The following is a 9,099-nucleotide window of genomic DNA, read 5'->3' on the forward strand; positions in this document are numbered from 1 at the left end:
CAGGCAGGTTACCGTGGTGGCTGAAGCTTAATCCCTGGGATTTGGAGGGACTCTGGGAGACAATCATCCCACCCATGGAACAGGGTGCTGGGCATGTTACACCTACTCCTGTAAGTCTTCTTTTGGAAGGGGCAGCAAATATTCCCTGACACTTCCTGCTTGCTGCACTCACGGGCAAGACAGGCTCCAGCTCCAAGAGTCCTCAGGCAGGTGCTGGTGGCTGGAAGGGGCAGCATGGAGATGGGAGGGACAGCTTCTGCCTCTCCTCGGGAGTGTCACTGGCTACAGTATCCTCTAAATGATCTCCCTGGTCACAGCTTCCATTCCAGCCTTGGCTGTTCCTTGACCAACAATGCGCTCAACGTGCCTATTGCATTGTTCCAGCCTAACTGCATCCTCCTCTCGGGCTCCTCCAATTTGAGGATTGATAAAAGGCTTTTTTTTAGATTTTATTGTACATATTTAAGGCAAACAACATGATGTTTTGATATGCATATGGGTAGTGAAATGCTTTGTGATGAGAAGGAAAACCATTTCCCCAGCAAACCAAATGCTGCTTTCTCTGGTCTACACTTTCTATTTTATTTTTAAATGTCCCACATCACTACCTCCATTTGGCGAGTTTTAAGGCTACAGTATACGTATACCAAAGGCTGTTCAGGTTCAAGAAGAACCTTTAAAATCTCTAATTCTTTCTCCCACCCAATCACATAAAAGTTACAATCACCTTGCCAGGCACAGCGGCTCACACCTGTAATCCCAGTGACTCAGGAGGCTGAGGCGGGAGAATCACTTGAGACCAAGAGTTCAAGATCAGCCTGGGCAACAAAGTGAGACCCCCCATCTCAAAAAAAAGTTACAATCCCCTCAGGGTTATCATTACGGCCTTGTTATCACTATCTGAGGATACTGGAGCCTAATTATCAAAAGTCTGGAAAAGGAGAGTCACTATATTGAATGCTTAATTATCACAGCTGGCTAAAGCACCGACAGAGGAGTTCAATAGATGTGCCCAGCCTGGAAGACCCAGTTCTGACACCCTACATGCTGTTCATTAGCAGGAAATGTTTACTGGGGGGCCAGACACAGATACAGAGCACTGTGATGGGTGCTATGAGGCACAGAGAGAGGCTTGAGAAGCTTCCGGAAAGAACCTCCCTTCCCCAAAACAACTCTGAGCCTTTTCCAACTTCCTCTATTAGAAAGTTTTTTTTGTTGTTGTTCGTTTGTTTTGTTTTTTTGGCCTTATCCAGCATTATCTTCTATGATGAACCTCTTGATGTGAGGTTTAGAATTTTTGCACCATATGGCTGAAAGGGGCCTCAGAGTGCATGTTCATTTACAGATGTAGATTCTGAGATTCAGAGGGAAAATGATTAGCCTGAAGTGACCCACCCCTTTGGTGGTAGAGCTGGGCCTGAAATCCTTGCCTCTTGTCCCTACCATCTGCTTAGTTTACAGTTTAAACTGTTGTTTGTTTGATCTACACATTTAGGGGTGGATTCACAAAGGGCTGGGCTCTGAGCTAGCTTGCTAATTCACTACAAAGTGAATTCCACCAGCTGCCCTTCTCCCTCCACCTTGCAGCTGGGGCTCTTTGCTCAGGGGAGCCCACCAGATGCTCTGCAGCTTAAACTTCTATGAACACCCATATTGCTCAGCACTGTCTCTCCTCTGACCACTGTACCAAAAACCTGTAGGCAAATCATTTAAAATGTTCATTTTGGACCCTTCCCCAGACCTACTGAGTCAGAGCCCTTCTCTGGGGCTGGAGCTAAGGAAACTACACTTGGAACAAGCTCTCCATGTGTTTCAGATACACCAAAGTTTGAACCAACAGCCTAAAGGCTAAAGCCTAGAGTCCTCAGGGTGGCTTATAAGGCCTGCGCCACCTGGCTCTGCCTACCTTCTGGCCTCACCTGCATCAGCCAGTGGAGCCACTCCCTGTTCTGTAAATAGGCCTTGTATTGTCCAGCCCTGCATCTTTGCCTCTGCTTCCCAGCCTTGTTTTGTTTTGACCGGTTCCACTGGGTAAATTCCCATTCCCCTTCCAAGGCCTTTCTGAAATATCCCTCATTCTCTGTCACTCTCCTTAATCCCTTCCCCTGGGAAGACTCACCTGCTCTCTCCTCCCTTCCCATGGCTATTAATATCCACCTCTATTATAGCACTTATTGCATTAAATTAGTCCTGAGTCTGTACATTGCTCCTTTGTGCATATTGGGAAAAGGTGTCCCTTCCTCCAGAGGTAAACACCTGGCCTGGCAATAGGAGCACAGGCTGGATTGTGCCCACTCTCCTCCCCCGCCAGGCTCCCTTGTGCAGAGCACAGCTGCTTAACCACCTGCAGGGGCTCTCCACCTGTCTTCCCTGTGGAGCTCCTTGACTGTGAGCTTCTTGACAGCCCACTGCCTTGTTCATCCTTGTATGTCCCCAGCACAGAAGCCAGATGCCGTAGTGACTCTCTGTAAAAGGTTTTACAAGTTGCAGTGAATTGAATGCAGCCTGTGAGCCATAGGCCGGGGTTGCTCCACTCACGTGCATCAAACGCTGTGAATTGCAGAAGGCCCCCAGCAGTGCGGATGGGATGAATAAATTAATCTGTCTGTCCTCCTTGGATTCTGGAGTTTTAATATCTGCACTTGGAAATTGTTCAGAGTTGTGAGACTAGATGTAGGTTACCTCATTCTTTGTTTTTTGAACCAAAAAAAAAAAAAAAATAGAGAATCCTTTCTGACTTTCCCAGGAGGTAAATCTGTCCGGGGCTAATTGTGCTTAAGATCACAGGAGGAACCACCTGACTGAAAGGCCCTCCGTTGGGTCCCTTCTGCTGCACAACTTGCTCATCAGCAAAGTGGGGATGCCCACAGGCCCTGTGGCTAACACAGGAGCACACAGTGACACAGCGACAGAGAAGTGTTTCAGGCCCTGCTGATCTGGAGGGACAGGACGTGGAGGAGTCTGCAGCGTTGGGTCCCAGTTCCCAAGAGCTTAAAATCCCCATGATGACAGTGAGAACGCATTCATGTACGACTTGATTACCTTCTTTTAAAAGGTCATTACGACGTTTCAAGAAAGGGCTATTCACTAACTTTCCATCAATTCCGATCCAACAGGGCTATAGGCTGGCTCTTCGGATGATTGGAACTGAATTCCTATTTTGTCCTTGATCACTGGGGCAGTGACCAATTAAGTTGACACGTTGAGGGAAAGAGATGTAAGGATGAAAACAAACTGTGCAAGTTCGGACTGGAAGATTACTTCACATGTAGCAGGAAGAGAACTAGGGATTTTAGTAATTGACATCTTGTTTTTTATTTTCACTAAAAATAACATTAATGGGGAATAAATTTCTGATCTGTACCCCATTCAGCCAGTCTACTCACTAAAGCTTATATTTTGTCTTTTTACAAGTTAATGCACATTTAATCTTCAAAAAAAATCTTCAATGTAATTATTATTAGCCTTAATTTACAGATGAAGAAACTGAGCTTACCCAAATTCAGACCCTTCAGACAACAAGTCCTGCACTGCTTTGCACATGAGGGACACAAATGTGTATGACAGTTATGCCTTCCATGGTTTGCAGTCTGAGTCAGGAGAGTCAACATGGACAATAGTTAGAAAACAAAAGACAGAGGTGGAGGAGAGAACATGTTGATCAAAGAAGCCTACGTGGAGAAGCCAGGGCTCGAGTAGGGCTGCGGAAGTTGTGCAATAGTCATAATCAGGAACAGGCATGAAAACATTCTGAGGGTGACAGGAGGTTTTTTAAATTGCATTTTTAAAATTAAGTTTCTTATTTTAAGAAAATTATAGATTCACATGTGCTGGTAAATAATACAGAGAGATCCTGTGTAACTCTTGCCCAGTTCCTCCAGTGGTAGCACCTTATGAAACTGTTGTATAATATCACAACTAGGATATTGACATAAATACAATCCATCAATCTAATTCAGGTTTTCCCAGTTTTATATGTACTCATGTATGTGTATTTATTTCTATGAAATTTAATAACAAACAACCTGGATGGAACTGAAGACCATTCTCCTAAGTGAAGTACTGCAAGAATGGAAAAACAAACACCACATGTACTTACTGTTAAATTGGAAAGAATCGATCAGCACTCGTGTGCACAGATGGAAGCGAAACTCAACGGAAATCAAGCAGGTGGGTGGGGGAGGAGGGGATGGGTAAAATCACACCTAACATGTACAATGCACACTATTTAGTGAGGGAAACATTTATAACTTTGACTCAGGCTGTACAAAAGCAATTCATGTGGCCAAAACATTTGTACCCCCATAATATTCTGAAATTTACAAAGACATTTAATAACATGTGGGGGTTTATGTATCGTCCACCACAGTCAAGATAAAGAACAATCCCATCACCACCAGGATCCCTGTGTTGCTCTTTCATAAACACATCCACCTCCCTTCTCTCCTCCCCACACCCCAGTCCCTAACCTCTTTTAGACCACTAATCTCCATTTTCATAATTTTGTCATTTCAAGAATGTTATATAAATGGGCAAAGGATCTGAATAGACACTTCTCCAAAGAAGATGTACAAATAGCAAATAAGCTCAACATTGTTGCCGTCAGGGTAATGCAAAGCAGAACCACAATGAGATACCATTTCATACCTGCTAGGATGGCTATTATCAAAAATACAATGTTGGCAAGGATGTGAAGAAATTGGAATCCTCGTACAATGATGGTGGGAAAGTAAAGCAATACAGCTTCCTTCAAAGACAACCTGGCAGGTTCTCAAAAGATTAAACAATAGAGTTATGGAATGACCCAGCAATTCCACACCTAGGTATACACCCAAGAGAAATGAAAACAGATGTCCACACAAAAATTTGTACACAAATTTCATAGCAGCTGTATTTGTAATAACAAAACCTGGAAATAACCCAAATGTCCATCAACAGGTAAGCATATAAACAAATTGTGGTACATCCATACAGTATGTATAATGCATTACATATTGTGAAAAGGAATGAATTAATGATATATGTATTAGCATGCATTCATTTCAAAATATTTATTCTGAGTGAAAGAAGCCAGATTAAAAAAGAGTCATCCTATAAAAACCACCACACTGGAATATATATAGAGAGAAAATGTAAACTAATCTGTGGTGGCAGAAAACAGATCAATGGTTGCTTGGGGCAGGGGAAGGGGAACAAGTAGAGAGGGAGGAAAGGATTATAAAGGGAAGTGATAAACATATTCATTATCTTGATTGTGGTGATGGTTTCACAGGTGTATACATATATTAAAACTTATCAAATTGTACACTTCAAATATATTTCAATTACATCTCAATAAAACATTTTCTTTTTTTCTTTCTTCTTTTTTTTAATATTTATTTATTTATTTATTTATTTTGGAGACAGAGTCTTACTCTGTTGCCCTGGCTGGTGGCAGTGGCGTGATCATAGCTCACAGCAACCTCAAACTCCTGGGCTCAAGTGATCCTCCTGCCTCAGCCTCCCATGTAGCTGGGAAAACAGGCACGCACCACCACACCCGACTAATTTTTCATTTTTTTGTAGAGATAGGGTCTGACTCTTGCTCAGGTTGGTCTCAAACTCCTGGCCTCAAGTGATGATCCTCTCACCTCAGCCTCCCAGAGTTCCAGGATTACAGGCATGAGCCTGTAAATAAAGTGTTTTTCAAGTGCACCATGAAAGAACATTCTTTTATAAAACACCTATACTCATACCAAATTCCTATTCCTCCATGTTTTCATGGTCTTTATACATAAGTTTGTGTTTTTGCCATTGCAAATCATAATATCTTCTTTTTCATTTAATACCATTTCAATTTTTCTTAAATTAGCCTTCAATATCATTTTTTCAGGTTTTTTTGTTATGCATGAATTTTTACATGAAAGGATAACATACAGACAGAAAAGTACACAAATCATAAGTGTACAACTTGATGAATTTCAAAATTTAAAGATCAAAATTCAAATTTCAAAGATTGTCACAAAGTGAACACACTCATAAGACCTTGTATTGCAAACAAGGGTCTTTTTCTCAAGGATCATATTCTAGGCAAAACAATTCAATGTGCACTGTCACAGACAAACACAGCTGGGTATTAGTTAAAGCCACAAAGACAGGTTTTATTCAGTAAGTTTTATTCACTGCTGACAATGGGCTGAGCTCCATCCTGATTTGTGCAGACGTGATCAGGCGTTTTGGAAGGAGGGAGTTGGGAGAGGGAATGGCAGGGACTTGAGCAGAGTCAGAGTAGTGAAAAATCACAAGAAGCGGGAAGGAAGGGTTGGTCCACATGAAACCCATTTGGGTTTGCTCACTGACACCTGTGGAAGTCAGGCTCCTCCCCTCCCACAGGGGCCGGGAGACAGGGACCCTATCTTCAGGTGCTGGCTGGAACAAGCCATAATTCTTTTGGCAGCCTTGAGTTTTCTCAGGCAGGCACGTCAAGGAGGGCTAGGGTCATCCTAAGGATGTGGCCTTGAGCTGTTAGAAACTGTGTTAGTGTTTGTCTTTATAGGCCTAGTCAACAAGAAGGCTCAGAGGAGCCCGGCTGGAATTTGGTCAAGGAGAGAATTTTTGTCAGGATAACTGTCCCACAGATCTGCGGTCCCCAATCCCCGGGCCGAGGACAAGTAGCAGTCCGTGGCCTGTTAGGAATGGGCCACACAGCAGGAGATGAGCGAGGGTAGATGAGGGAGGCTTCACCTGCGTTTACAACCACTCCCCATAGCTGGCATCACCGCCTGAGCTCTGCCTCCCGTCAGATCAGTGGTGACATTAGATTCTCATAGGAGCGAGACCCCTACTGTAAACTGTGCACGAGAGGGATCTAAGTTGCTCGCTCTTTATGAGAATCTAATGCCTGATGATCTGAGGTGGAGCTGAGGTGGTGATACTAGCGCTGGGGAGTGGCTGCAAATACAGATTATCATTACCAGAGAGGTTTGACTGTACGGAGACCATAATAAATCACTGTTTCCTGTCACCCCCAGATGGGACCATCTAGTTACAGGAAAACAAGCTCAGGGCTCCCACTGATTCTGCATTATGGTGAGTTGTATAATTATTTCATTATCTGTTACAATGTAATAACAATATAAATAAAGTGCACAATAAATGTAATGTGCTTGAATCATCCCGAAAGCATCCCTGCCCCCCACCACCCCACCATCCCCCCACCTCCCACCCCCGAAGACATGGAAAAACTGTCTTCCATGAAACTGGTCCCTGTTGCCAAAAACGTTGTGGACCGCTGCCATAGATTACAGAACTTTCAAAATCATCCTGGGTCCCCTTCCACTAAATGTCAGGACCTCCTCCCAGCCCCCATTATGATAAGCAAAAAAAGTAACCTGCTGCATTTCCAAATATCTCATCCCACAAAAACCACCACACTAGATAATGCCTAATGTGCCTTCCAGCTTTGAAATCCTACAAATAATATCGCTGGCTACTTTGTCTCCATTTGAAGATAAAACCAAAGAAACAGGCTGAAAAGATAGTATAGAAAAGTGTTAAACAGTGGAAGGGAGGATGCAGGAAGTGGTGCACTTTTCTCCTCTATAAATCTCAACATGAACACACACTCCTTGCCTGAATAACTTTGTACAAATTCCTAGAGAGCCAGGCCAGGGAGTGGGCAGACCCTGGAGCAGACCCTGATTCAAGCTCTCATTCTGCCATTTAACCATAAGCAACTTAGCTTCTCCGAGCCTCAGTTTTGTTACTTATAAGAGAGAAAATACCTACTATAAAACGAAAACATGTTCATGAGGCAGCCAGCACACAATAATAGTCTAATAATGGTGAGCTATCCTCCCTACATGTGGAGATGGCCTAGGACTACTTAAGGCCCCCTCCTGACTTGAATTCTATTTTCCAAACCTCTGATGGGTTTCTCTCAAGCTAAAAGACTTATCTTGCAAATGAAAATCTTCCGAAAATTAAACTTTAATGGTAGACTACCAAAAGCACTCTGTAAATCTGTAATCATAATCAAGCAATTGAACTATTTTTCTACAAACAGTTCAATTTTATCCTCATTCCTATGCAGTTTTCGATACACATTTGTTGACGCTTACCGTGTAGCAGGCATTGGGCTTAAACCAGATGAAACTAAGTCTCTGATCTAATGGAATTCCCAAACCTTTGGCAGAGAGATCTCAAAGAACAAATCCAAAAAGTTAAGTTAAATTGTAACATGAGGCTAATGCTGCAGTGGAGGAATACAGGGCACGATGGAGGGAGGAAGAGGGTGTTCTTCCCTTTCTTCTCTCTCTTTCTTTCTGTCTTTCTATTCCCCTCCATGTCTAGTGGTTTACTTTTCTTCTATCTGGTCGCTGTGGCTCCCAGGCCAAAGCCAGCTCAAATGTTGGGGCTCTGAGCTCCTGCCTCAAAGTGACGGTAAAGATATTACTAGCATGTCTTCAGGCTGCTTGGTCAGGTTGCCTCCTAGGCACTTAGCTTACATGGAGAAGATTTATTCTCTGTTACCGTCACAGAAACCAAACTTCAGGTGGCCTCTCTGTATCTGCTTCTAAACTGGAAATCCACCAGGATGTTGGGTTTTGCCCTCTACAGGGCAGAACACACGCCTGTGTTTCTTTTTCATTTCCAATCCAAGGAGAAGTACAGAAGAGTGCATAAAACATATGTACAGTTTAAAGACAAATTATAAAGTGAGCACTTGTAACCACCACTGGCTATGTCTTTTACAATTTTCTCTTTATATTTTTTTCTCTCTCACTGTTGTGTGCTTGGAGTAATAGTGACCCCTACAATGAGAACCTCCAATACTGTCTTGACCTAGTACATCTGTCCACTCTAACTGCAGGTAGTGCTCCAGAGATCTCTGTGAGTTTCAGTGCCAAACCCTCTGGAGCCTACCATACTGTTATCTTGGGGTCTTGGGCTTTGTGAGTAGCCCCAACAGCTTATAATTATTTAGCCCCAGCATCTTCTCACTAGGAATGGTTACCATCATTGCCTTTTCCTCCAATTAAATAACTATTACCTCAAGATGTTTACAGCTTTTCTTTAATAAGGCTTGTCAATTCAAGTCTGTGAACTATCTATTCTACC

This window comes from Lemur catta, chromosome 1, assembly GCF_020740605.2.
Source record: "Lemur catta isolate mLemCat1 chromosome 1, mLemCat1.pri, whole genome shotgun sequence".
Classification (NCBI taxonomy): Eukaryota; Metazoa; Chordata; class Mammalia; order Primates; family Lemuridae; genus Lemur; species Lemur catta.